General features: G+C 43.2%; 1 pseudogene across 1 annotated transcript; it reads left to right on the forward strand.

Moving 5' to 3' along the window:
- The first annotated feature begins 230 nt into the window (after positions 1-230).
- LOC309606541 (zeta-crystallin pseudogene) lies at positions 231-18,597 on the forward strand (annotated as a pseudogene). Its single transcript has one exon. The product of its transcript is annotated as a zeta-crystallin pseudogene (transcript).
- Positions 18,598-27,191: the final 8,594 nt, after the last annotated feature.

Below are 27,191 nucleotides of genomic sequence, written 5' to 3' on the forward strand. Positions count from 1 at the left end.
TCTTGTAAACCTCCTGACGGCCGACCAAAGTTTTACTCAATGATTTTAGCATGTGTGGATGATCACTGCTTGACTCAATTATTTCATTGAAGTTGAAATTCTTAGGAAATTCTCTTAAAACTAAAACACTCTTAAGTATGTTCACTTTTCCAATCCTCCAACTCCTGCAAAGGTACAAGATGAACATGCAAGTTATTCTCTCTTTGTCCCCTGAATTCCACTTTCTGGGAGGCTGACCCTGAGCCCTGCACCACCTGAATTCCCTTGCAGTTGGGTTTCTGGTTGGGTGCAGCCCATGGGAGCATGTTACTGGCAAGGCATTCAAGGGCAGGAGAAGAGAGAGGTCAGGGTGCCCCAACCCCCCTGCTTCAGCCGTCATTGCTGTCAGTAGCTGCATCCCTGATCACTTGAGTCCCCACCTGGTGACTCTCCATGGTGCAGCTCTCCTTGGCCCCAGCACCATGGTAATAGCTTCCTCCTCTTCCAGTCTGGGTGCTTCAATATTTCTTTTCTTTTCTTTTTTAACATCTTTATTAGGGTGTAATTGCTTTACAATGGTGTGTTAGTTTCTAATATTTCTTGTTTGTATACTGAATGCTGTCCACACCACTACAAAGAGTCCCTTTATTAAAAATCTCCTTAATTAAACCATCTGAGAAATTCTGCTTCCTGCCGGGACTCTGACTGATTCAGTGAATTTCACTCCAAATCACCAGTTCTGATCTGAATGGTAGGGTTTTAATTTTGTTTCTGTCAATCGCCATCACTGACAAGGCTGCATTTGTCAGAGGAGTAAAGACAGTGTTCAGGGAGATAAAAAAAAAGGAAGGGCGGATCCTCCTGGCGTTGGAGCTCCTGGATCCCGGCTTCCCTGAGCCCAGATCCACTCTATTTTTTCCTCAGTTTCAATCCATGAACCAGTAAGTTCACTTTTTTGGTTTAAGCCAATTTATTTATTTACTTATTTATTTATTTTAAATTTTTGGCTGTGTTGTGTCTTCGTTGCTGTGTGGCTTTCTCTAGTTGCAGCTAGCGGGGGCTACTCTTCGTTGCAGAGCACAGGCTCTAGCTGCGTGGTCTTCAGTGGTTGTGGCATGTGGGCTCAGTGGTTGTGGCTCGCGGGCTCTAGAGCTCAGGCTCAGTAGTTGTGGCACACGGGCTTAGTTGCTCCGCGGCATGTGGGATCTTCCCGGACCAGGGATTGAACTCACGTCCCCTGCATTTGCAGGTGGATTCTTAACCACTGTGCCACCAGGGAAGTCCTTAAGTCAATTTAAATTGAGTTTGTGTCATTGCATCCAAAGAGCCCTGATATTCGGGGATGGCACAAGGAGTCAGCAGTTTGCATGAGCAAAGAGATGAGAGGATCTAGAGACACGCCACCTACGCTTCTATTTGCTTGCAAGGTGTAACACGCCTATGGCTCTCTACTCCTGTCTTGACTTTCTCTGGGTGCTTAAATAAAATACTGAATGACTTCCTATCTTCCACCTCTCCTGTGTCCAGTTCCTTGAAAACAACCTCTGCCTGGTTGTACTGGGAGCAGGTCTTCTCTGCGTCGTTCATTGGTCACAGGGAGGGCAGGCTGCAGGGAAACTTCAAGAAAGGACAGGCAGTGCCCCGAGGCTGGTAAGAGTGGGCCATGACCACCTTGGGCCTGAAGGGGCAAGGAGAGGGGGCATTATTAAGCCTGGACACAAAGAGGGCGGTGTAGCCACTTGATGGGAGCCGTGACCTCTGGGTGAGGGACACAGCCAGCTCATGGAATCTCTGTACTGAGGAAACCAGAAGAATAAACACTCCGGCCCCATGCACCTCTCTCCCTCCTATCTCCTGCCATTGCTCCCACTGGCCAAACTCAGCAGATCCCCCCAGTTTCTTCTTCCTGGCACAGAGCAGGCTGGAGAAGGGGGAATAGGTGTGAAGCAGAGGGGCTCTGCTTCGTTTCTGCTCCAAAATGTGCCTTCACAACCAAACACACCAAAGCCCCGATGGTCTACAAGATCAAGACACATTAACCTGGCATTTAAGAGTCATCTTTGAGAGGAGCTATGTATTAGGGTAAAGAGCGAGGTGTTTTTTTTTTAATTTTGTTTATTTATTTATTATTTGAATTTTTGAATTTTATTTAATTTATTTTTTTTATACAGCAGGTTCTTATTAGATACTTATTTTATACACATTAGTGTATACATGTCAATCCCAATCGCCCAATTCATCACACCACCACCACCACCCCCCTGACACTTCCCCCCTTGGTGTCCATATGTTCATTCTCTACATCTGTGTCTCTATTTCAGTCCTGCGAACCAGTTCATCTGTACCATTTTTCTAGGTTCCATATATATGCGTTAATATATGATATTTGTTTTTCTCTTTCTGACTTACTTCACTCTGTATGACAGTCTCTAGATCCATCCACGTCTCTACAAATGACCCAATTTCGTTCCTTTTTATGGCTGAGTAATATTCCATTGTATAGATGTACCACAACTTCTTTATCCATTCATCTGTTGATGGGTATTTAGGTTGCTTCCATGACCTGGCTATTGTAAATAGTGCTGCAATGAACATTGGGGTGCATGTGTCTTTTTGAATTATGGTTTTTCTCTGGGTATATGCCCAGTAGCGGGATTGCTAAGTCATATGGTAATTCTATTTTTAGTTTTTTAAGGAACCTCCATACTGTTCTCCATAGTGGTTGTATGAATTTACATTCCCACCGACAGCGCAAGAGGGTTCCCTTTTCTCCACACCCTCTCCAGCAATTGTTGTTTGTAGATTTTCTGATGATGCCCATTCTAACTGGTGTGAGGTGATACCTCATTGTAGTTTTGATTTGCATTTCTCTAATACTTAGTGATGTTGAGCAGCTTTTCATGTGTTTCTTGGCCATCTGTATGTCTTCTTTGGAGAAATGTCTATTTAGGTCTTCTGCCCATTTTTTGATTGGGTTGTTTGTTTTTTTAATATTGAGCTACATGAGTTGTTTATATATTTTGGAAATTAATCCTTTGTCCGTTGAGTTGTTTGCAAATATTTTCTCCCATTCTGAGGGCTTTTTGTCCTGTTTGTAGCTTCCTTTGCTTTACAAAAGCTTTTAAGTTTCATTAGGTCCCATTTGTTTATTTTTGTTTTTATTTCCATTACTCTAGGAGGTGGATCAAAAAAGTTCTTGCTGTGATTTATGTCAAAGAGTGTTCTTCCTATGTTTTCCTCTAAGAGTTTTGTAGTGTCTGGTCTTACATCTAGGTCTCTAATCCATTTTGAGTTTATCTTTGTGTATGGTGTTAAGGAGTGTTCTAATTTCATTCTTTTACATGTAGCTGTCCAGTTTTCCCAGCACCACTTATTGAAGAGACTGTCTTTTCTCCATTGTATATCCTTGCCTCCTTTGTCATAGATTAGTTGACCATAGGTGCATGGGTTTATCTCTGGGCTTTCTATCCTGTTCCATTGATCTATATTTCTGTTTTTGTGCCAGTACCATATTGTCTTGATGACTGTAGCTTTGTAGTATAGTCTGAAGTCAGGGATTGGAGGAGTTGATTCCTCCAACTCAGTGAGGAAACAGTTTTTTTCCCTCAAGACTGCTTTGACTATTTGGGGTCTTTTGCGTCTCCATAAAAATTTTAAGATTTTTTGTCCTAGTTCTGTAAGAAATGCCATTGGTAATTTGATAGGGATTGCATTCAAGCTGTAGATTGCTTTGGGTACTATAGTCATTTTCACAATTCCAGTCCAAGAACATGGTATATCTCTGCATCTGTTTGTGTCATCTTTGATTTCTTTCATCAGCATCTTATAGTTTTCTGAGTACAGGTCTTTTACCTCCTTAAGTAGGTTTATTCCTAGATATTTTATTCTTTTTGTTGCAGTGGTGAATGGAATGGGATTGTTTCCTTAATTTCTCTTTCTGATCTTTCATTGTTAGTGTATAGGAATGCAAGGGATTTCTGTGCATTAATTTTGTATCCTGCAACTTTACCAAATTCACTGATTAGCTCTAGTAGTTTTCTGGTGGAATCTTATCTATGTAATCCCAACTGCATCCCTGGACAAGAAACCTAACCCATCTGAGCCTCATCTGTAGATGGGGATATTAATGGTACCTCCCTTGAAGGTGTGTTTGAAGATTAACTGAGCTAATACCCATAAAGTGCTTAGCACAGAGCTGGATACACAATGAGAGTTTCGTCAAGGTTCACTTTTTAAAAAAAATAAATTTATTTATTTTATTTATTTATTTTTGGCTGCATTGGGTCTTCGTTGCTGCGCACGGGCTTTCTCTAGTTGCAGTGAGCGGGGGCTACTCTTCGTTGCGGTGCTCAGGCTTCTCATTGAGGTGGCTTCTCTTGTTGCGGAGCACGGGCTCTAGGCGTGTGGGCTTCAGTAGTTGTGGCACACAGGCTTAGGTGCTCCGCGGCATGTGGGATCCTCCCGGACCAGGGCCCGAACCCATGTCTTCTGCATTGGCAGGCAGATTCCCAACCACTGTGCCAGCAGGGAAGCCCAAGGTTCACTTTTATTTAATACTGTTATTACCTTTGCACTTCCCTCTGGAGAATCTCAAGGTAGAGCAAATTTCCCCAGAAACTACTTTGCAGTAGAAAGAATATTGGCTTTGAAACTGGAGCACTTGGGTTCAATTCCTGCCACAATATATGTTCTTCCTCACTGTGACCTTAATTCTTCTGAGCCTCAGTTTCCTCACTGTACAATGGAGCACAAATACCCACTTCACAGACTTATGAAGACCAAAGCAAATGAGATAAATGTACAAGAAAATGCTTTCTAAAATGCAACCGCATTCTGCTAATGTATGAATTATAATTATTAACCCAGCAAATAGTGTTCTGTGGCAAGCACTTTTCTGGTGATTTTCCTTCCTGCTCTCTTGTTGACTCAGTACATGTCAACAGATGACTCCATTTTAACCTAAATGTCCCTTGCCCAAGCTAATTGCTAATTTAGACTTAAACTGTGCCCAACTCACCATTAGAATTCAAACCTTGGAACTCCATTAGGGATGCATAATGCTACATTTTCCTTCACTGAAATTAATCAGCTGCAAATGATTAAATTACTATATATAGTGTGAAACACAACAAAGCTGTAATTTTTATATAAATTCCAGAATGTTACATTATTTCCCTTCAGCACTGACATCGGAATAATTCCTCCACAATCATTGCTTTGTCTTCTGTAAAATAAAATTTAAAAAACCCATTGCTCTTCAAGCGTACCAGGGTCTGCGTTCAATATTTAATATGATTAATGTTTACTGTATTTGTTGTGGGGTTGTCTGCTAACTGTGGCGTTAAGCCGCACCCCCTTCATCATCTTTGGGGGCTGAGGGATGTTGGTTCAGAACCACTGTTTGAGAAAGTATCAATTAAAATTCAGCTCCGTTGAGCACATGAATCTTTCTTGTTGTTTGTTTGTGGTGCCCGGCATATCTGGGGGCAACACCTCTCCTCCTCTCCCCCTCTCCTCGCTGCAGGAACAGATTGAGATTCTAGGCAACTTCTCAGTGAGCATGTAGCCTGTGGGGAAGCCCCAGGCTTGCTCAGCAAGCGTGCGGGGCCAGGGAATCTAACTTGCAATCCGAACAGTGCGCTTCTCTGGCAAAACCCTCCACCGCTGGAACGAGACAGGTGGTTAAAGGAAGGTCTGGATGTACGTGAGATAAAGGCATCCCAGGGCTAAAGCTAAGAAGGCAGCCAGTGCGCGTACATGACCCGGGGAGCCACTTCAGACTCCTTAAGTTTTGTGTCCCAGCCACCTCCCTCTTAAGGACCACGCCTCCTTACATATTGCACCCCAGGCACCTCACTCGCATCCCACTCCGATTGAGAGGACCTAGTTGAGAGTCAGGGAACCCGAATGGCGACGCAGTGTGCCCTGGCATCACCGTGACGGACCTCGGATCCGCCTCTTAACCTCTCTGGGGCTTTGCTTTCTTATCTGTAAAATAGGGATGATCATCTCTGCTGGGCAGACTTAGGATTGAGACAGCGCTTTGTCAACTGGAGGATGCCCTCCAAACGTCATGAGTAGCGGGCATTTCTCTGACTAGCCTCTCCACCGCCGCAGGTCCTCTGGTTTCCGCCTCAAATCCCCTACAGCTTTTGTGGGGGAAGCCCTAGGCAAAATCTTGAAAATGCTGCCAGCCAAGGACTCTCAGTCCCCAGATGGCTTCCAAAGCCCAGAGAAGGCGTCTCCACGGTTGCTGCTGCCCACAGCTCCCTCCGGATGGTGAGGTTCCATTCTCCTGCTGGCTCTGAGGCCCAGTTGTGTCACCTCTTCCCGGGCCACCGCAGTGGTGGAGTGATCTCTTCTCTTGCCCTCCCCCATCCTTGTCAATTCTGAAGGACAACTGCCTTGCTCTCCCAGGGTCTCTCAAAGAATATGTGGACAAACTTCTCTTGGTAGCCTTGTTCCCTCTGGAGACCATACACATGACCAGGAAGGCTGGTTTCAAAGTCTTCTCTCTCAGAGCTCTCGTTCCTTCCCCTCATCTCCCTCATCTCTGTTGAAACTTGCCCCCAGATACATGATCACTGCTTTCTACCCAAAGCCTGAGTTCCACGCTTACACTTGGCCTCACTGAGTACTGACTGGGTACCCTCTGTTTTGGGGGTACACAGAGCCTGTCATGCTCCTCACCCCAAGAGCTCACAACCCATGGGATATTCCCTCACCAAGACCACTTCAGAAATTCCTCTCCGCATTAACGGATTCTCCTTTCATCCTTACTGGGAATAGGCTTCCTCCCAGACTGCCAGCAGCTAGAAGGTGGGGATCCCAAATATTTTAGCCTCCATCAGCTATAGAAGAATAAGAACCAACCCTGTGCCATTTTGACATCGATTTGTCCTTTCAGAATTGGGAAGAGATTTCTTCTTAATTGGTTCATACATTCTCCACTGATTTCTTTTGCCAAAGGAGGCATATTTATAAACAGGCTGCCCAGTTTGGCCAATGGGCAAAGGGATGCTCAGATGAGGGTGGGATTGAACATTACACCTTGACCTAGAATTGATGCTCAGCCAGGGTGCACCAGCAGGTCCACACAGGTTATTAGCATGCTGAAATACTTCTGTAGCAGTTGGTCCATAGCCACCTCCACATGCCCCTCTGCATCCCTGCTGCCCAGGTCCTCTGGGTCCCCTGGATTTCCCTACAATCCAACAGAAGGGGCCTGGCCCCCCAGGGGTTCTTTAGACCTCTGCTCCAGCACTGGGGCCAGGGTTCTTTTCCATTGGCTGGTGCTCCTGACATGCTGGTTGTTAATTGGTCTGAAGATCATCGCAACCCTCGCAGCTAACTAATCACGTGGCTGTCCCCCAGATAGCCACTTCAAAACCTGTGACAAGAAAAGCATTGGGTTGTTTAGGACCTGTGCAGAAGAGGAGAGGCAGCACTTGTGGAGTGTGGAGTTCCGGAGTTTGGGGGTACCTTGAAGCCTAGGCCTGCTTTCTCAATCTTACTGCCCTCCTGCAGTTCCTGTGGCATCCTGGCTAAGACCAGAACATCCCACCAATGACAGCTGTTCTGAGACATGACTCAGTATTTGTGGGGCAACACTCAAGGAAATAGCCACTTCAAATCTATCTGATTTTACCATGCAGACTACTTGTGGGAAGAGAGAACATTTTTTGCCTCCTGCCAAAACAAAGTCCTTTGTGTGGGTCAAGAGGCCTTACCCTGACCCTGTAGCTTCAAGATAATACTGGCCTCTCTAAGCAATATATTTTCATTTTCGGCATTTGAGAAATCCATGCACAACACTAGCGGGAAAGAAGGTATGGTACGTATATACCATGGAATATTACCCAGCCATAAAAAAGAATGAAATAATGCCATTTGCAGCAACGTGGATGGACCTAGAGATTGTCATACTGAGTGAAGTTCTAATTAAAGTCCAAACATGTGGTATAAACCCAGTGGACACATATATTCGCTCTGGTACTTACAGTAGAAAACCACTTCTACCTTATACTCCTGGCTTAGATGTGGCTGGGATAATAAAATCTGTTGGAGAGAGTGTATCTGCTTTCAAGAAAAGCGACAGAGTTTTCACTACCGGCACGATCTCTGGGGGGCCACGCAGAGTATGCTCTGGCAGCCGATCACACTGTTTACACACTGCCAGAAAAACTGGACTTGAAACAAGGAGCTGCCGTCGGGATCCTGTATGTTACTGCTTATCGAGCTCTGCTCCCCAGTGCCCATGTGAAAGCTGGAGAAAGTGTTCTGGTTCATGGGGCTAGTAGAGGGATTGGAATAGCAGCATGCCAGATTGCTAGAGCTTATGGCTTAAAGGTTTGGGCACAGCTGGTACTGAGGAAGGACAAAAGATTGTTTTGCAAAATGGAGCCCACGAAGTGTTTAATCACAAAGGAGCTAATTCCATTGATAAAATTAAGAAATCTGTTGGTGAAAAAGGAGTTGATATGATTACTGAAATGTTAGCTAATGTAAATCTTAGCAATGATTGAATCTTTTGTCACATGGAGGACGAGTAATAGCTGTTGTCAGCAGAGGTCCTATTGAAATAAACCCACGGGACACCATGGCAAAGGAATCTAGCATAGTAGGAGTTGCTCTCTATTCATCCACCAAGGAGGAATTTCAGCAGTTTGCAGCAGTCCTTCGAGCTGGAATGGAAGTTGGTTGGTTGAGACCAGTAATTGGTCCCCAGGATCCGTTGGAGAAGGTGGCCCAGGCTCATGAAGATATCATTCATAGCAGTGGGGCTGTTGGAAAAATGATTCTTCTCTTAAAATGGTTAATCCTTCCACAGATCTCCTGCGTAATTAAAGTTTCTTACCTCAGTTTTACGTATACTAAAAAAAAAAAAGAAAAGAAGAAAGCATTGGGTTATACTTTGAAGCATACTAAACATCTTTAAAAAATTATTTCAGTGACAAAAGTCTTGTTACTGGACAAGCTGAAATTTCTGCTGAGTGGACAAACTCTAGTTTAGCAATTTCAAACTGCCCCTTTATCTTCATGCTTTCAGAAAATAATCACAGCCAACAAGTACTGAGTACCACTCAATGCCAGGCACTGTTCTAAGTGCTCTACGTGTAGGATCTCACTGAATCCCCTCTGCAACACTGTGACTTGTAGGCATTTTTATTATCATTTAACAAGTGGACACTAATATTCAAAAAGTTTAAGTAATTCGTTCAAAGTATCACACTAGAAAGTGGCAGGGCTGGGACCCAAACCCAGGCTGAGTGACTCCAAAGCTCTTAAACTTGAAACTAAATTATTTGGTATATACTCTCATACGTGTTAGTTATCTTCTTCTTGCTGTTGTTACATAATCTTCACTATTCTAGCGCCCTTAGGAATGCCTCTGTGTGTGTGTGTGTGTGTGTGTGTGTGTGTGTGTGTGTGAGAGAGAGAGAGAGAGAGAGAGAGAGAGAGAGAGAGAGAGAGAGAGAGAGGACGAGAGAGAACAGGAATGGATATCTGTGTGGTGATGTTGCATATACACATACAGTTGTTGCCAGGTCCCTGCTCCCCATCATTTTATGTGGTTCCTTCTGACTGCCTGGGTTGTCTAAGATTGAAAGCTACTCTATGTCAAGGGCTTTGATTCACTTACTCAGAACCCATATGGGTGCCACATGAAAGCCAGTCCTCTGTTAAGGCCACAGTAGTAATAAGTCCTCTGTTAAGTACCACAATAGAGGAATAAGAATCAGTAAGTGAAAACTTCTGGGACCAGGCAGGAGGAGACTGCTAGCTCCGTCCCTAACTCTGTTCCTCCTTCCCTCCCTCCCTTCCTTCTTTTTCTCCAAGTCAACACCAAGAAGGGCACTGGAGGCTTATTGAAGAGCCTGTGAGAAAGAGCAGTGAGGACCCAGAACATTCCATGTCTCCAGACCTGTGTGCATCTTTGTGGGTCTGGGTGGAATGGGGACCATTCTGGTGGACTCTGATGGCTTTTTTAAACCCTGAATTCCATTCAGAGTAGTTTTCTTGGGGATAGACAATTTAAGATGTGAAACAAAAGTCAAAAAGATGAAGTGGATCTGTTTCCTCTAAGGACGGTTCCCCTTCCAGATCAGGCAAAGGCCGTGCCCCGGCTGTAACCCATTCATTCCCCTGGGGGTGTCCAGGCCTGGAGAGACTCTGTCCCCTTTAACCTCTGGAGGCTGGTTAGTCAGGGTGCCAGGCTCCCTGCCCTCCCACCCCCATGACGGACAGTGGTCCAAAATGTCCATCATCTTTTTGCACAAGGTTTGCTGTTCATTAAAAAGATCACCTTTCTTGCGGACAAGAAAATTACCTTTTTTTTTTTTCACCTTTGAGCTCAAAATCTCACTTATATTAGGGCTTGGACGAGCTGCAAATCCAGTCCAATCCAGAATGACCAATAAAAAGACTAATTTGAATTTTGCCCCAGACCAAATTATGGGGAGGAAGTAAGTGGAGGGAGGAACCTAGAGTCTGTCGTTGCGTTTCTAATTACGTTGTTTCTCCTAGTGTGGGAATAATGGAACCCTGGCCCAGGGATCTGAGTGCAGGCAGCCCCTGTGTCTGGGTGGTTTCTTCCAAGTGCCCCTCCCCACCAGGCAACAATGCCCTCTGCTTCATGGACACCTGGGGCCAGGATCTAGCAGCAAAGCATCTGAGACTGTGTTAAACTGGAGAGAAACTCAGCCAGAGGTTGACATCGCCATTGCGCCACCTGCTGGAAGTTTGGGAAAAGACTCTGAAATTCATGGTTTGGCTGTAACTAGTAACTTCACAATCCTAATGATTATTTGTAATACTTCTCATTTCGTCTTATTACACAAGTTACACAGGTTTTTGGAGACAATTTAAGAGGTTCATAAAATTAAAACAAAACATAAAAATCACTCACAATCCTGTCACCCAGAGATTACCATCGTTTATATTTTGTTGGCTTTCCTTCCATCCTTCCAGTCTTTTTTCTACTTAGATATATGTAAATTCATACAAACTATTAGTCTCATTCAGTACACATTATTCTATAGCCTAATTTTTAGGATTAACAATATGTCTCCAAAATTTTTGCATGTCATTAATTATAATCTGCAACATAACTTTTGCTTAGCAGTTTTTTATATCCTTATATCATAATTCTAGGTCCTCTTCCTGTGTATTAATTACAATGTGGTCTATGCTTTGAGTTTTTACTAAATCTAATTTTCCCCCTCCCTTTTCTCCCCTTCTTTCTTTCTCCTTCATTCCTCCTTTCTTTCCTTCCAGGTTTTTGTCTTTACTTATTTCTTTATTTTCCCTGCAATAGAAGAGGTCCACAGCAGATGTTGTTTGGGGCAATTCTTTGCAGTATCTCTGGCGTCCCTCACCCCTTCATATAAGGGGATCTAGAGACTTCCTATTGAGCCCTGGATCTCTCCTCTGGGTGGGCTCTGCTGTCCCTGCCTTGGAAGACAGGACATTTTATACTCTGAACTGAGGTGGGCAAGAAAGATGGGATCCCAACCTAGTGCCTCCTGCGGTGTCTAGAAAAAAACCCCAAAACTAACAATTACTGATCACTTACTCTGTGCCAGCCAGGCTCCATCATAAGAACATTACGTGAATTATCACAGGCAATCATCATAAAACCCTTCTGAGATAGAGTACCTCTCCTTCCTTCTTTCCATTCACTGGACAGCTGAGGACACCAAGCTTGAGAAAAGCAAATGAACTTGCCCAAGCTCACCAGCTATTAGTCCCAAACCTCAGTGTGCTGTGATTGTCTATTAAAAGGAAGCAAAACAAAAAAGATTTCCAAATTCTCTTTGAAAAATTGGAACATCAGGTAATGTGGGTTTTGTTTCCACACAGCAATAATCAGCTCAAGCAGAGTCATGGTGTCCAGACCAGATTAGCATGGACTGTTCAGTTGGACCATCTCCACCTTTTGTGTATTCTCCCTACAACAGAGGAGGGATGTCTACTGCTAAGAATACTGTGGGGTGGGCTGGCTTCATCTAACAGAACAAGGGAACTTACAAAAAGACAACCATAGGCTCAGGGTTTGTAATTCCTGGCTCTCTCTGTCTGAGAAGCAGGCTGTACCTATGCCTTCCCTGAAACAACCTCTTATCTCTCCTATCCATGAGTATGCGGATGGATTTTGAGGGTGCTAGACCAGGAAAGGAGGAACCTAATTATAGACCAGAGTGAAATAGTTGCTATGGGTCCACTGGAATAAGTGCACCACATGGACACATGTGGGTGGTTGCATTAGATTGGTTGGTTGACTGAAACCAGAAATCAATAGTGACTTGTACTAAATGAAGTTGATATAATATAGAGCAGGCACTGGCAAACTTTTTCTGTAAAGGAACAGGCAAGTAAAAGTTTTAGACTTTGCAGACCATACGGTCTCTGTTGTAATCACTCAACTCTGCTGTTGCAGCGCTATAGCAGCCATAGACTGCTGCACTGTGTAAATGAACAGGTGTTGGCTGTGTTCCAATACAACTTTATTTACCAAAAAATGGTAGTTTTCTTTACAAAAGCAAACCATAGTTTTCTGACCCCAATAAAGAAGGGATACAAAGACTTAGGAACAGGAGCGTTAGAGTGGGTTTCTCCTTTGCAAGCCATGCACTGGTTAAACTAGGTGGATTCTATTTTCCAGAGTAGATTCACCTGTACATCATTTGTCTACTTTCAGTGACTTTTGAAAGTGGTCAACATAAGACTTCTCCCTGGAAATGACTTGGGATTGGGGATGTGAATGCAGATTTGGATTCTCTGACCTGGGTTATTTTCTAAGCTGTGTTAGTGATTGGATTCCCAGAGGATTAGAATCCTCGCTGGGTCTCCACATTTATTAGGCTCATTGAGCCAGTGGAAGCAGAATCACCCCCAGAAGGGTTGTGCCTGTTGGGTACCACTGTCCTCCAAATGCTTCCTACAAGGGCCTGGCTGAACAATTTCATTTTAACACAGCAATTTCCAGGCATTAAGTCAGGTGAGAGAGAGGTAAAAAAAAAAAAAAAATGGGGGCTTCCCTGGTGGTGCAGTGGTTAAGAATCCACCTGCCAATGCAGGGGACACAGGTTTGAGCCCTGGTCTGGGAGGATCCTACATCCCGCAGAGCAACTAAGCCCGTGCACCACAACTACTGAGCCTGCGCTCTGGAACCCGCAAGCCACAACTATTGAAGCCTGTGCACCTAGAGCCTGTGCTCCGCAACAAGAGAAGCCACCGCAATGAGAAGCCCACGCACCGCAACGAAGAGTAGCCCGGGCTCACCGCCGCTGGAGAGAGCCCGCATGCAGCAACAAAGACCCAACGCAGCCAAAAATAAAATAAATAAATTTTTAAAAAATGGTTCAAGTGGAAAATTAAAAAAAAAAAGACTTAAAAATGCAGAAGCCTGAGAAGCCGAGGCATCTCTCATAAGTCTGGAGACTCCAGATTCAGGGGTTAGGCTCAGAAGATGAGAGACTGGGTGAGAAGAAGGCCAGCCAGAGAGAGAAAGACATCAGGAGGGGACCCTGTGTTTGTGTTTTACTTGATATATACGGTGGTGTGTGTGGTGTAGAGAAGAGAGGGGAAAAGACTCTTACATGCTAGCTTAGTATAGGTAGACAAAATTCTGTGAAGTTAGAGAAGAAGAGGACTTAGGAATCCAGGAATCCCCTCCGTTACAGGGAACTCCCCCTCCTCTGCCTGTGGAAGACACAGCTAGATGATTATGGCGTTCATTTCCAGTGAGCACTGAAGTGGTCTCATATCCTTGTCAACACAGCACTCCAGGAAGCCTTCCGCAATCTGTCAGGGTCAGAACTTAATAATAATAACAATAATTATAGCTAATAGTTATAGAGCATCTGTTATGTCTCAGGCACTGGGCTAAGTGTAGTTTATGCATTATCTCTTCTAATCCTCACAACTCTACAAAGTAGCTGCTGTTATTCTCCCTCTTTTGCTCAAGATGAATTCCATTTTCATGTCTCAGATTCAGTCCAAATGCCTTATTTTATACAAGAGGAAATTGAAACTTAAGATCACATTGTAGCAAGTTGTAGAACTAATGAGAACCTAGGTCTGTAAATACCCAGTCCATTGTCCCACATGGATTCCTCGGTGGATATGGTACGTTAGCAAACAGGGTAAGCTGCTATAACAAAGAAACCCAAGAACACAATGGTTTAAATAAAAGAGCATTTTATTCATCTCTCAATACATGGTCCTAAGGTGAGAAGTTCAAGACTGATGGGGTATCACTGCTCCATCAGATAATTCAGGGACCCAGAATCTTTCCATGTTTTGGTCCACCATCTCCTCAGGTGTTGTCTTAGGAGGATTGAGGCTGGTTCAGTTCCACATCTGCCTTGCAGTCTAGGAGAAAACAGAAAAGTCCAGGGCATGTAGTTTCAACTTTAAGGAGATAACCAAAAAGTTGCACACACACTCCCCACATTCCACTAACCTGATATTAACGTGTGACTTCCAACCCCACACCCCTCCCAGCTGCAAGACAAGCTGAGAAATAGAATCTCTTGCTAGGAGGGCATGGGTCCAGCTAAAACTCAGGAGTTCTAATTACTAAGAAAAAGAGTCAAACAGGTAGTGAGTAGCCTAAAATTGTAGCCTGTCTATTGACCTTGGTAGAAGTCAGAGTGTCAGAGCTTTTGACTAGCTTTCTTTCCCAGAGTCTAAAGCTGCAGTGTCCAAGATAGTAGCCATGGGGACATGCAGCTGTTAAAATGAAAATTAAAGTTAAATAAAATGAACAATTTAGTTCCTCAGTCACAATAGCCACATTTCAGGTGCTCATTAGCCGTGTGCAGCTAATGGCTACACATTAGCCAGTGTAGATAAAGAATACTTATATCACTGCAGAAAGTTCTATTGCATAGCACTGGTCTACAGACCGTGGATCCAAACGTAAAACACCTTGAAGCTTCTAAGCCTCTCTTTGTAAGGAAACTGGAGTTTTACTTACCGGAGAGCATTTTAAAAGGAGATGGAAATTGTTGAGGGATAAGGCTTAAAGATTCTACTCTGGATAAATTCCTGAGACTGGAGAAGTTGAGTCAAACTTGAAATTGTGAGATATGGTCAGGCCTGATTTTTTTAGCTGCTGTGTCCCAGGTGCTACCCCTCCCTTTTTGGGATCAGTCAGTGTTGTCACAGATAATTCCGCAGGACACGGAGAGAAGGTGGAAACCTTGGCAGGAGTTTGTGGCTAATATAATCCTAGTCTTCCCAGAGGTAGCAAATTAAGGTCTCTTGTAAACATCTGTTGTTTTCACCTGCCCAGCGTCAACCCACCCTTCTTTTGGTAACAGCAGCCTTATTTTCTCATAGAAAATCATGCTCTCCTTTTCAGTGCATGTGGGTATGTTGGATTCCAGGGTTGGCCATGTAACCTAGGCCTGGCCGATCAGAGTCGTGCTAATCAGCCCGAGGGTGGGCATGTGCCCCAAGAAGGATCCAGGAGCCTTGGGTTTCTGTTGGAACCATGGGGAACCAGGCACTCTCCTTACACTGGAGTTGCTAAGCAGATAAAATATGGGCCTAGAGCGATTCCATGCATTTATACCACCACACGAGGAGACCCTGAGAGTAATGAAAACAACAGGGAAAACTAGAGCCAAGAAAACGAGAGAAACAGAATCCCAGTGACAAGGTTTGAGCCCAAGAATCTAGGTTGTGAATGAAACCAATCTACTCCTGGACTTTTAAATTTTGTAAGACAATGAATTTGCATTTTTGTTTAAAACTGTTTATGATGGCTTTCTCTTACTTGCAACTGAAAGAGTCCTAATAAATATTGAGTTATTTCCTCAAGACTCACATTTCCTGCTCTTCTTCCATTGGCATAGCTCAGCCGTGGATCACAGCGCTGGTTCTGGAAGAAGAAAGAAATTCCACTGAACTAAAAAAGTCCTGAAGCTCCTAACCATGTCTTCATCCTACCCTTCCCTCCCAAGCATACCCTTAGCACTGCTGATACCTCTTTTCCCAAACGCTATCTTCAGGCTGCTATTGTATGACTTCTTTTCTATTTAATATTTATTTTAACTTAATTTCATCAGGATATGAGTGTGAGTATGTGTGTGTGTGTGTGTGAGTGTGTGTACATACATATGACGGTGGATCTCAACCTTGAGTGTCCATCAGAATCACCTAGAAGCCTTGGTAAACACTGTTTTCTAGGCCCCACCCCTAGATTTTCTAATTCAGCAGGTCTGGGTGTGGCCTGAGTATTTGAATTTCTAACAAGTTCCCAGTGATGTTGGTGCTGCTGTCCAGAGATTATACTTTGTGAACTACTGGCATACGGGATGGGGGTAGAGTGGGGAGTAACACCTGCCATTTCTAGAGTGTTTTACAGTTTGTAAAGACCTTTGCAGTTTATTTTGGTCATCAACTAAGATAGATAAGGCAACTATTATTGACATAACTATTATTCTGACAAAGAAACTGGGGCTCAGAGGGATAAGATGATTTACCAAGTTTATGCAGCTAGGACTTGCAAAAGCTGAAACCGTAACTCAGATCTCCTGACTGAAGTATTTATTGCATTATAACATGCCATCTTGCATGAAAATGGAATCAATATTAAGAAAGGGAGGAAAGAGGGAGAGGAAGAAGGGGGGGGGCGGATCAAGGGCAGATGGGACAGGAAAGGAGAGAGAAGGAGAGAAGAATCTGCAACTGAAACCCTAGGGGCATGAGGCGTACCAAAACCATCATGCATTTGTTAGACCTGAATTTGTTCCATTTCTATCACTTTCTAGTCTTTGAACCTTAAGAACATTTCTTAATCTCTTTGATCTCCAATTATAAAATGGAGATGAAGAAAACTACCTTGAAAGATTATTTTGATTATTTAATGAAATCATGTATGTAAGTGTTTAGCATGGAGCCCGGTGCACAGCAAGCTCTGCATAAATGTTAGCCATTGGAATTGTTCTTAATCCTCATAACCCTTCTGAGTTACATGCTGTATTAGTGAAGGGTAGGCTGGGTCATCCTAACAAATTAACTCTTTAGATGGCTTACAGAGTAAAAAGTTTATTTCTTTCTCACATGACAATTTGAGGTAAGTGTTCTAAGTTGATGGGCAACTCTGCTGCACACAGTCATTCAGGGACTCAGGCTGATGGCAGCTCTACTTCCTTCAGTACTTGGTTTCTGGGATCTCTATTAACATTGCCATTCCAACCACCCAGCCAACAGGAAGGGGAAAGAAGGAGTAGTAGATGCGGCATGGCCTGGTCTTAAGGTGTCACCCCAGAAGGCACACACCTCTTCCCCTCTTATACTCTATTGCAGAGAACTAAGTCACATGGTCACACCTAATCTCAAAAGAGCTGATAGGAGAATACAGCTTGGGTCTCTTGCATTCTTACATGTCTTGCTGGGTGCACCAAGACTGTAAGGCTCTGACTGCTCTTTTATCCAGGTCATTTCTCAGGGTTGTTTATGCAGACAATAACCTTAAGAAATGAAAGAACATCTACCCATTCCACACACACACTGCGAAGGACAATGAGAACGCTTGCTTATTCCCTACTATAAAAATGGTGGTTTCCCCAAGCTCAGTGTTCCTCAGTTGTAACACAAACCCACTGGGTGCATAACATCCATCTGGGTCAGTCGCATCATACTGATGAGACCTGGGAGCAAGAGGAACTGATGCAAATATGCTCATGCACTTGCTGTATAGTGAGTAATAAAATCCTTTGTCTCTGACCTAGGAGCCTAATGTCTTCTATCAGCATCAATTAAACAGTATCAAGTTAATGTATTGATATTAGTTTGTAAGAGGGTAAAATCAAATTCCACAGGAAGATGGGAAATGTGGCCCCTAGTTGGGTAGCAGTGTCCCAGCTACAATTCCAGAACTATAGAGGAAAGGCAAAGGGGACTTTGGTGATTAGCTAGCAGTCCCTTCCATAGATGGTCTTATCCCCAATAGGAAATAGAAACTCAAAGAGGTGAAGTAACTTGCCCAATGTCTGGCAAGCTGCAGAGCTGGGATTTGAACACATGTCTGATAAATTCCTTCTACTAAAAATGAGAAGACACACACAGGGATTCTATTACTGCAGCCATGCAAACATGTACAGAGGCCTGTTTGCTGTGAAGCTAATGATAACCCTATGTCCACATTAATCCTTACCCCAACACTTCCAAAGCTCTGGGAGGGACCCTAGCAATATGGTCACATGACATTGGATGCCGTGCTAAGGAGGCTGGACTTTATCATATAGGCAATAAGAATCCACTTGAAGTTCTTAAGCAGGAATACAACACTGTGACTGCAATGTGGGAGATTAAATGGTTGGAGGGAGACATTGGAGGCAAGGATACCGTTGTTATGGTGCCTGGCACCATAGGAGGTACTCAGGGTGTGCTGAATGAATGCTTTGGTTAAAAATGATAATGGCCTGATCAAGTAGAAGGACAGGATATGTGGGATTGGTGGCAGATTATACATTCATGTGATAACCCATGCTTGAGAATGATACACATTATATTCAATATGGTAGTTACTTCTAGGGGCCAGGAATAGGTTGTGATTGGGGAAAGGGTCAAAGGGGCCTCAGCTCCATTGGTAATATTTTATATATTAAGCTGGGTGATGGGTGATTCTTTACCTTTTGTAAATCTTAAATATTTTATAATAAATTTTATTTTTTTGGCTGTGGTGTGTCTTCATTGCTGCGCACGGGCTTTTCTCTAGTTGCGGCAAGCCAGGGCTACTCTTCGTTGTGGTGCGTGGGCTTCTCACTGCGGTGGCTTCTCTTGTTTCACAGCACCGGCTCTAGGTGCACTGGCTTCAGTAGTTTGGGCATGTGAGCCCTAGAGCACGCGGGCTTCAGTAGCTGCGGTGCGTGGGCTCAGTAGTGGCAGCACACGGGTTTAGTTGCTCCGCGGCATGTAGGATCTTCCCAGACTAGGGATTGAACCCGTGTCCTCTGCACTGGCAGGCGGATTCTTAACCCCTGAGCCACCAGGGAAGTTCCTATAATAAAATTTGCAAAAGACATTTTAAAGGCAGAATAGAAAGGGAAATATTTTGGAACAACATGCGTGTGCAATTCCTCCCAGAGATCTTTGCATATTCAGGAGATAATGAATTAATATAAAGAAGAGAATGTCTGCTGGAGGAATGTCTATTTCCAGCAACCTGTAGGTGGGAAAGAGATCTCAGGGCAAAGAAGAGTCTTTGGGGCCTGCCTGCAGTCACATAGGCATGACTGGCCCTGACAATTCTACCCAATGGCATACAGGGCTGGACCTGGGGGACCCCTAAGAGGGAAAGCTGTGCCTGCCCTCTGGAGGAAATCTCCTTGGCAAGCTGGCTGGTGTTTGCTCTGAGCACCCCCCGCTCCAAGGATCATGTCATCAGTGACCATTTTCATAGCACACCCATCACCCCAAAATGCCTGAGTTCTCTCTGTGAATTTTTCTTAATTTTTTAAAAAAGCCAAGATGAACATGCTAATCTTTCTCCTCTCTGTGCTTCACATCAAGCCCTGGTGCACAGCCTTGCATTATTCATGATGGTTTACATTAATCAAATGCTTCAAAGTTTCATAAAGTTTCTATTTTGGAGCACACATTCTTTGTAGAGTTGGCACTTAGTGGACAATGGGATCATATTTTGGAGACTCTCCAGCATTCTTAATTCCCATCTGCTTTATTTGCTGCAGCTGTTTTATTTCTTCCCCGGAGACCGTATCTCGGAATTCTGCAGCATGTAGACTATTTTCAAATAAACGCAAGCACCAGGGAATGCTTTCTGGGTTGAATGAATGTAAAAGATGTTGAAAGAGTTACACTTGATTTGTGTTCTCTGCTTAGTGATATCCTGTGATGTCCACACGTATGGCTTTTTTGGAGAGGCTACTACTCCTCCAGGATCCATTTTCTCTTTTTTTCCTTAAAAAATTAACCTCTAACTTTTAGTTGAGCCAGGTAGAATGAAGACTGCATTTCTCAGATTCCTATAACACTCCCTTGCAGTGGCTGTGTGACCAAATTCTGCCAATGGGGTGTAACAGGAGTCTTGACTGTGACTTTTAGAGTCTGGGCGTGCCCCTCCTCAATTCCTCTTCTGCCTGCCTACCCACTGGAATGTTCAGTCATGGCTGGAGCTTAGACTATGAGGAGGAATCAATGTGCTGAGGATAGAAAGCCACAAGATAGAAGTCACTGAAATCCCTAACCCTCAGAATGCCTTAACAGCCCCGGACTTCCTAAAAGTGAGGAAATGACCATTGTGTTTTCTGGGGGAGGGTGGAGGTGGGGATGTAGAGGAGGGTTGTGAGACACAGGCTGAGCTAATCCTTAATAATTCACTCTTTAAAAAGATAAGGTCTTCTAAAAGTTTTGTAAGAGGCACTTTAACAATTACTATTTATCTGGTTTAATATTGGAGGTCACAGGTGGGAAGGGCTATACCAAGGAGCTGAGTCCTGGAAGCATAAAGAACTTCCTGTACCGATATCTGACCAACTCCCTCCATGTCTCCTTTAGCCAATACCCACAGCACTAGCATTAATGCACTGAATCACCCAGGGATGTTCCTTATTGTACTCGAAGAAAACAGGACCTGATCCAGCTAAGCAAGAATAATGATGCCTCCAACACGACTAAGTTGCAAATGGTTGAATAATACTGGATTACTCGTATTTTTCTCATTATAAAAGCACAAGAAAGAAAATCACCAATAATCCCACTATCAAGTTATTGTTTTGATCTATTTCTTTTCAGTTTTTTTCATTGCAAATATAGATGTTTATCTTTTCATAAATGGTATCATAGGATATATATTCTTTTTTTTTTTTTGGCTGCATTGAGTCTTTGTTGCTGCACGCGGGCTTTCTCTAGTTGCGGTGAGCAGGGGCTACTCTTCGTTGTGGTGTGTGGTCTTCTCATTGCGGTGGCTTCTCTTGTTGCAGAGCATGGCGCTAGGCATGCAGACTTCAGTAGCTGCAGCACGCGGGCTCAGTAGTTGTGGCTTGTGGGTTCTAGAGCGCAGGCTCAGTAGCTGTGGGGCACCGGCTTAGTTGCTCCGTGGCATGTGGGAATCTTTCCAGACCAGGGATCGAACCCGTGTCCCCTGCAGTGGCAGGCGGATTCTTAACCACTGCACCACCAGGGTAGTCCAGGATATATATTCTTTGTAGTTTCCCTTTACATCTTTTTATATAGTGAACATTTTCACGTGTCATTATGAATTATTCTTACAATAACATTTTTAATCATTTTTGCTCCAGACCATCATATGACTGTACTCTAATATATAGTCTTGGATACACTTTCCTTCCTTCCTTTCTTTCCAACTATATATAACACTGGGATGAACATCCCTGTAGATAAATATTTGCACACATCCTGATTTTTTATTTGGGTGAATTCCTAGAACTGAAATTCAGGAGGATATAACCACAGTTTCTACTACCCCCTTTTTTAGGACCCATTTTGATGTCACTGTCTCATCTGGTTTCCAGAACAATAACCCATTGTCTGATTCATGTTAAATAGTAAGAGAATTTGAACAGTTCTTGTTCTGAAATATTCATAGGTTTTTGTTTTCATCTTCCACCATTGCAAGCAGTTAAAAACACAGCCTGGAGAAGTGGCATTTTTCTTTCAGAAAATGAATTGGTAATTTATTCAAATGCGTATGGGTAGTTGTTTTAAATTATTACCTTATACAAAGCTCTAATGAAATGAAGTCAGTTTACATCTTTAAATAACCTTTAATATTTGTACAAGTAAATATCTCCACTTGATGATAATGAAAATTGTCAGAAATGTTCATTTTCTCACAGTTTAGCTCACTCACAAAGGCTGTCAGACAGCCAACTGATGGGACTCAGAGCATCGCTAGTTATTTCAGCAGAAGACAGTATTTCAAAGGTAAGGGAAAGGAGGTGCAGACACTAATGAAGTTTTATTATCAGAACATAGAATTAAGATTGTGACAAGAGACAATGGTGCCAATGACATGTAGTTAGAATGTTCAAGCTTGTGAAGTCTCTAGCAGAATCTCAGGGACAGAAATGTTGCAAAGGGTAGACTGATAAATTCCACTAAATGGAAATAGACCAGGTCTCAGTGTATGTGGCTGAGAAAAAAGCAAAAAACAAAGCAAAACCAAAAAATCCAGGGAACAAAACACAGATCCAAACCAATCTATGATCTGTAAAATAAACAGGGTGCAGAGTTGTATAATATCCAAAGGATGAAGGGTATTCATATCCCAAAGATGAAGTTAGTGTGTTTGGGTGTGTTTGTTCTCATGAAAAATGAGGTAGTGAAAGCTGGCTCCAATGGATCACAATTCTACTAAGGACTCCAGGTTGGAAATACTGTATTAGCAGGGATTTGTAACTGTTTTTGTAGGGGAAGAGGGAGGGAGGTGAAGAGAAAAGAGTAGAAAAAGGAAGAAGAAGAGGGTCCATCTTCATTCAAAATGGAACCCAGAAATATCAATCTTGATGAGATGTCTACTTCAGAATAGTCCTTATCATTGATCTTTCATTCATTCATTTAATACGTATTTATTGTCTACGAAGTGCCAGGCACTGCTCTACTCAACACAGGGGATACAGTGGTGAATAAGACACATGAGGCCGCTATTCTCAAAATTTGCATTCTTCTGGGGGTTAGAGAAATAACAAACCAATTGGAAAAGATATCAGCTGGCACTACATACTGTGCAAAGACTTATAAGTGAGGTGATGGAGGGCTTGGGAGGCTATTGCATCTGTGGTATGAGGCAGTTTTTAAACAAGTCCATACATTCTTTGACACTCCTCCTGTTAAGAGGGGGAGTCTAGGTCCCTTCTCCTTATACCTGGGTGGTCTCTGTGACTGCCTGGATGGGTAAAGGGCAGAGGAGGGGCGCTCCATGTAGAGGGGCTTCTGATGGGTTTTCTTAGAACACCTACTCTGGGCATTTTCAGCTAAGTGTAAGAAGTCCAGCTTCCATGAGGCCACAATGTGGAGAGGCGCCTCGGGGGGACCACACAGAGAAAGAGGGAGATGCCTGAGCAGCCAGATGTGCCAGCTCCTGGCTAGTGGAGTCTTCTCAGCCCAGGCCCCAGAAGAAGGAGGAGAATGCTTTAGAGACGCCCGCTGGACGGCACCCACCTGAGAGACCAGAGTGAGAACAGCCAAGCCGAGCCCCCAGCCCCTCAGATCCTGAGCCAACCTGTTTAGGCAGGTGAGAGAGGTTGGGCAGATAAAAATCTTAACGTCGTCCTCCCAAAGAGAAAGCATTAGGCGTTGTCTGAGATCACAGGTCTGGCAGCTCCACCGTACCTCTCTCTGCTGCCCTAGATAGAAGAGTTAGGGCTTACCTGCTGGTAACATGGAAAAGGCACAGTTTCTACCGTTCAGCTCATTCAGGGTATGGATTTCCCCTTCTAAAGAGCTTACATGTCAAGAACACGGATTTCATAGAATCATTGGCTTCTCAGATGGAAGAGCTGGCTTAGCCCAACACCATTATTTTAGGATTCAAGACATTCACATATAAGAATTCAGAGATTTGTGGGAAGGTGCAGAGGAAGCATACAGGGAGCAGCTGACATGCTGAGTCGGTTCTGCTGAGAAAGATGAGTGGAGAGAATCATTTGCACCCTGGCTGGAGGTCATGCTATGCAGGTCTCCCCCTTGGTAGTCCTTGTATTGTATTTTTTCAAGGTATTTTTTCAGAATTGGATTTGTGTTTAGATACATCCCAATGTTAACAGTGACTGGAAACAGCCTAATTATAGTATCTGCAGTGCTTTTGGCTCACTTGCCATCCCCCACCTCTCTCTGCCCCCCAGAAGCAGCACCCCTCCCCCCCAACACATGCACATCCACATGTGTGCATTGTTGAGCAACCACCAGCCCCAGCTTTGTGCTATGTTAATGCAGATAAAGGAAAGTGGTAGGAAAAACGTAGAAGCCAGCAAGGCAGCAATATTTAAATTGGAAAGACAGAGGACTACAGGCCAGAGGAAGAGAACAGATAAGGAAAAGTGACTAGAATAGATAAGATAACGTGAAGGGGAATAAAGAGTCTCTTCGAGCTGTGAGTTTTAGGCAGAGTCTTCCGGGATGCTTAGCGTGAGGGAAGGGGAAACCTTTGCCGGTAAGTAGGAGGTAGAAAGAAAGAGGGAGGGAGCTACAGAAAAATGATTTCAAGACATTTTCTTGTGTATTTTTAATGTAATCCCTTTCATTCCTAGGTATATACTCAAGAGAATTGAAAACATATGTTCATATAAAATCTTGCACACGAATGTTCCCAGCAGTACTATTTATAATAGCCGAAAAGTAGAAACAACCCAAATGTCCACTGACTGATGAATGGATAAATAAAGTGTGGTATGTTCATACAGTGGGATACTATTCAGCCATAAAAAGAAATGAAGAGCTGATACATGCTACAACAGGGATGTAGCTTGAGAGCCTTATGCGGTGTGAAGCCCGTCGTAAAAGAGCACATATTATATGATTACACTTGTATGAAATGTCCAGCACAGGCAAATCTTTAGAGACAGAAAGTAAATTTGTGGTTGCCTAGGATTAGGGGAGCTGGAAGATTACTGCTAAGGGGTGCAAGGCTTCCTTTCAGGGGGTGAAAATGTTCTAAAATGGATTGTGCTGTTGGTTGCATAATTCCGTGAATATACTAAAAGTGATTGAATTTTAAGTGGGTGAATTTGTCTGTGAATAATATCTCAATAAAGTTACAACAACAGCAACAGCAACAACACACACACACACACACACACCACACACACACAAACCAGACTGACATGTGGGGGGAAAACGTCCAGAATCAGAATAGTTGTCTAAGTGCAGCAGGTTTGACTGAGCAGACAATCTTGCAATTGCAGGATCTACACAGAAATGACCTCCATGTGTGAGGCTTGGTTTGTGGCTTGCAGTGGTTGTGGTTCCTGCTATAAAGCCATAATGTGATGGCCCAAAGGTACCTATGAAAAACAAAAACCAAAAAAATACAGTAGCTCCCACGTCCAGGAATTGTCTTCCCTCGCTTCTTTGTATATCGCATAGTCCGTCGTGGATGATGTTTTATAATAAGCAGTCATTTCGTAAAATGTAGGACAGTGTTTCTTCAACATCGCCTGCCTCATTTCTGGTGCTGGTGGTGATGGTGGGAAGGGGGTTTGAGTCTGTTCCTCTGCCCAGAGTCAAAGTAAGTCATCTGGGGCACTTTTGGATTCCATCCACGATAGAACCAGATTTTCAGACCAAAATACAAGGCTGCCACATAAAGCAATCACGGCAAGAATGAAATGAGCTCTGCCTCTGTTGTGCATTTTGTGTGTTAAAAAATGTAGTGTTCCACTTCCAAATGAAAATCTTGAATGTGTATTAGTCATTGTTACTTCCCCCACCAACTTTCTGAATAAGTGATATTAATAGTCAATAGATTGGTTAATAAGGTACAAAGGAGAGCTTTAGTTGTTTAAAAGAAATAATTATTTCCTCACTTTAAAAAGACAGAATTTCTCCTTTAGAAGATTTGTACTCTTGACAACTGTTGGGGGAAAATGTTAGTGTTAATTGCTAAAATGAAACATAACAAATAAAAAACCCCCTATATTTGTATATATATATATATATGCATGATAGTAATCTGTTATTTAAATGAGTTCACTAGTTTTAGCCCCTGGAAGAGGCACTGACGGGGAGAGAATACAGATGTGACTGTCGCCTAAATGCTGTGTGAAACTTGGCAGGTTGCTTAACCTCTCTGAGGTTTAGTTTCCTTAGCTCTCAAATAAAGATAATAATTTTTGAGCTTCTATTCTATATATATGTATCATTGCTTTTCCTATCCAAAGGCCCAGCTAGGCAGTGAGTCATGATTTGCCGTATTTTAAATGGGTCAACATTCAGACAAGCAGGTTATCTCTTCCAGAAATTTGAACTAAGAGAGGCAGATATTGGCAATTGGTGGTAAGTAGCAGAGCTGAGTAGTCATGATGGTTGCCGTGTTGGATCACGTATGAAACGAGGAAGGAGGGGAACTGGTCGAGGGAGAAAAGTTGGAGCAGAAACCCATAGAGAAACAGAGAAAAATGGAGATCACGTGGGCTCTAGAGGCAAAGTAGCCTTGGATCTCAGCTTTCCCAGACCAGTTCATTTGAAACCTGCTTATACTTTGATTGCTCTGTCCTTGGATTCCTTGAGGTTTCTAAATGTCTGTGCTGAGCTTCACTTTTACTCACTTTGATCAAGTTTGAGTGCGTTCCTGTTTCTTGCAAAAAAAAAGTATGTGGTGGGGGGAGGTGCGGTGTAGCCTTGTTTAAAGCACCTTCCTGGCTACGTTACAAAATTAGATTAAAAAAAAAAAAAGGTCATGAAGAACCTAGTGGCAAGACGGGAATAAAGACATAGACCTACTAGAGAATGGACTTGAGGATATGGGGAGGGGGTGGGGTGAGATGTGACAGGGTGAGAGAGTGGCATGGACATATATACACTACCAAACGTAAAATAGATAGCTAGTGGGAAGCAGCCGCATAGCACAGGGAGATCAGCTCGGTGCTTTGTGACCACCTAGAGGGGTGGGATAGGGAGGGTGGGAGGGAGGGAGACGCAAGAGGGAAGAGATATGGGAACATATGTATATGTATAACTGATTCACTTTGTTATAAAGCAGAAACTAATACATGATTGTAAAGCAATTATACTCCAATAAAGATGTTTAAAAAAAAAAAAATTAGATTAAGGATCAAATGACTTCCCCCAACTGAATGTGGGCAGGAGCCATGCCTTTAAAATATAGGTGTTACTAAAATATTTGCTTAATTGAACTGAAATTGGTAAAGTGTATGAAGATACTTTGAAAACTGCAAAGCACAATGCTGATGGAGAACATAAGGGATTATTAATAATCTGATTAAGATTTTATGAAATCCTCATTAGTCAGTTTTGTGTATCTGCCACAATGAATAAAGCCAAAAGAAGCAGCTAAAATATATAGAAATGGGATGAAATTTTACTACTTTGTCAGAGCAATTTTAACTTTAACCCTCTTCTAAAGTGAAAGTAAAATTTAAGGGAATTCTCAGCCGATAAACAAGACATTCAGGTCCCTTTGTGCAGAAAGCATGTTTGTTTTGTAAACTTTCTAGCATGGAGCTGTCAGAGTCGAGGGAAAAAACCAGATTTGC

The sequence above is a fragment of the Balaenoptera borealis genome (assembly GCF_965194805.1).
Source record: "Balaenoptera borealis genome assembly, chromosome: 11".
Taxonomy (NCBI): Eukaryota; Metazoa; Chordata; class Mammalia; order Artiodactyla; family Balaenopteridae; genus Balaenoptera; species Balaenoptera borealis.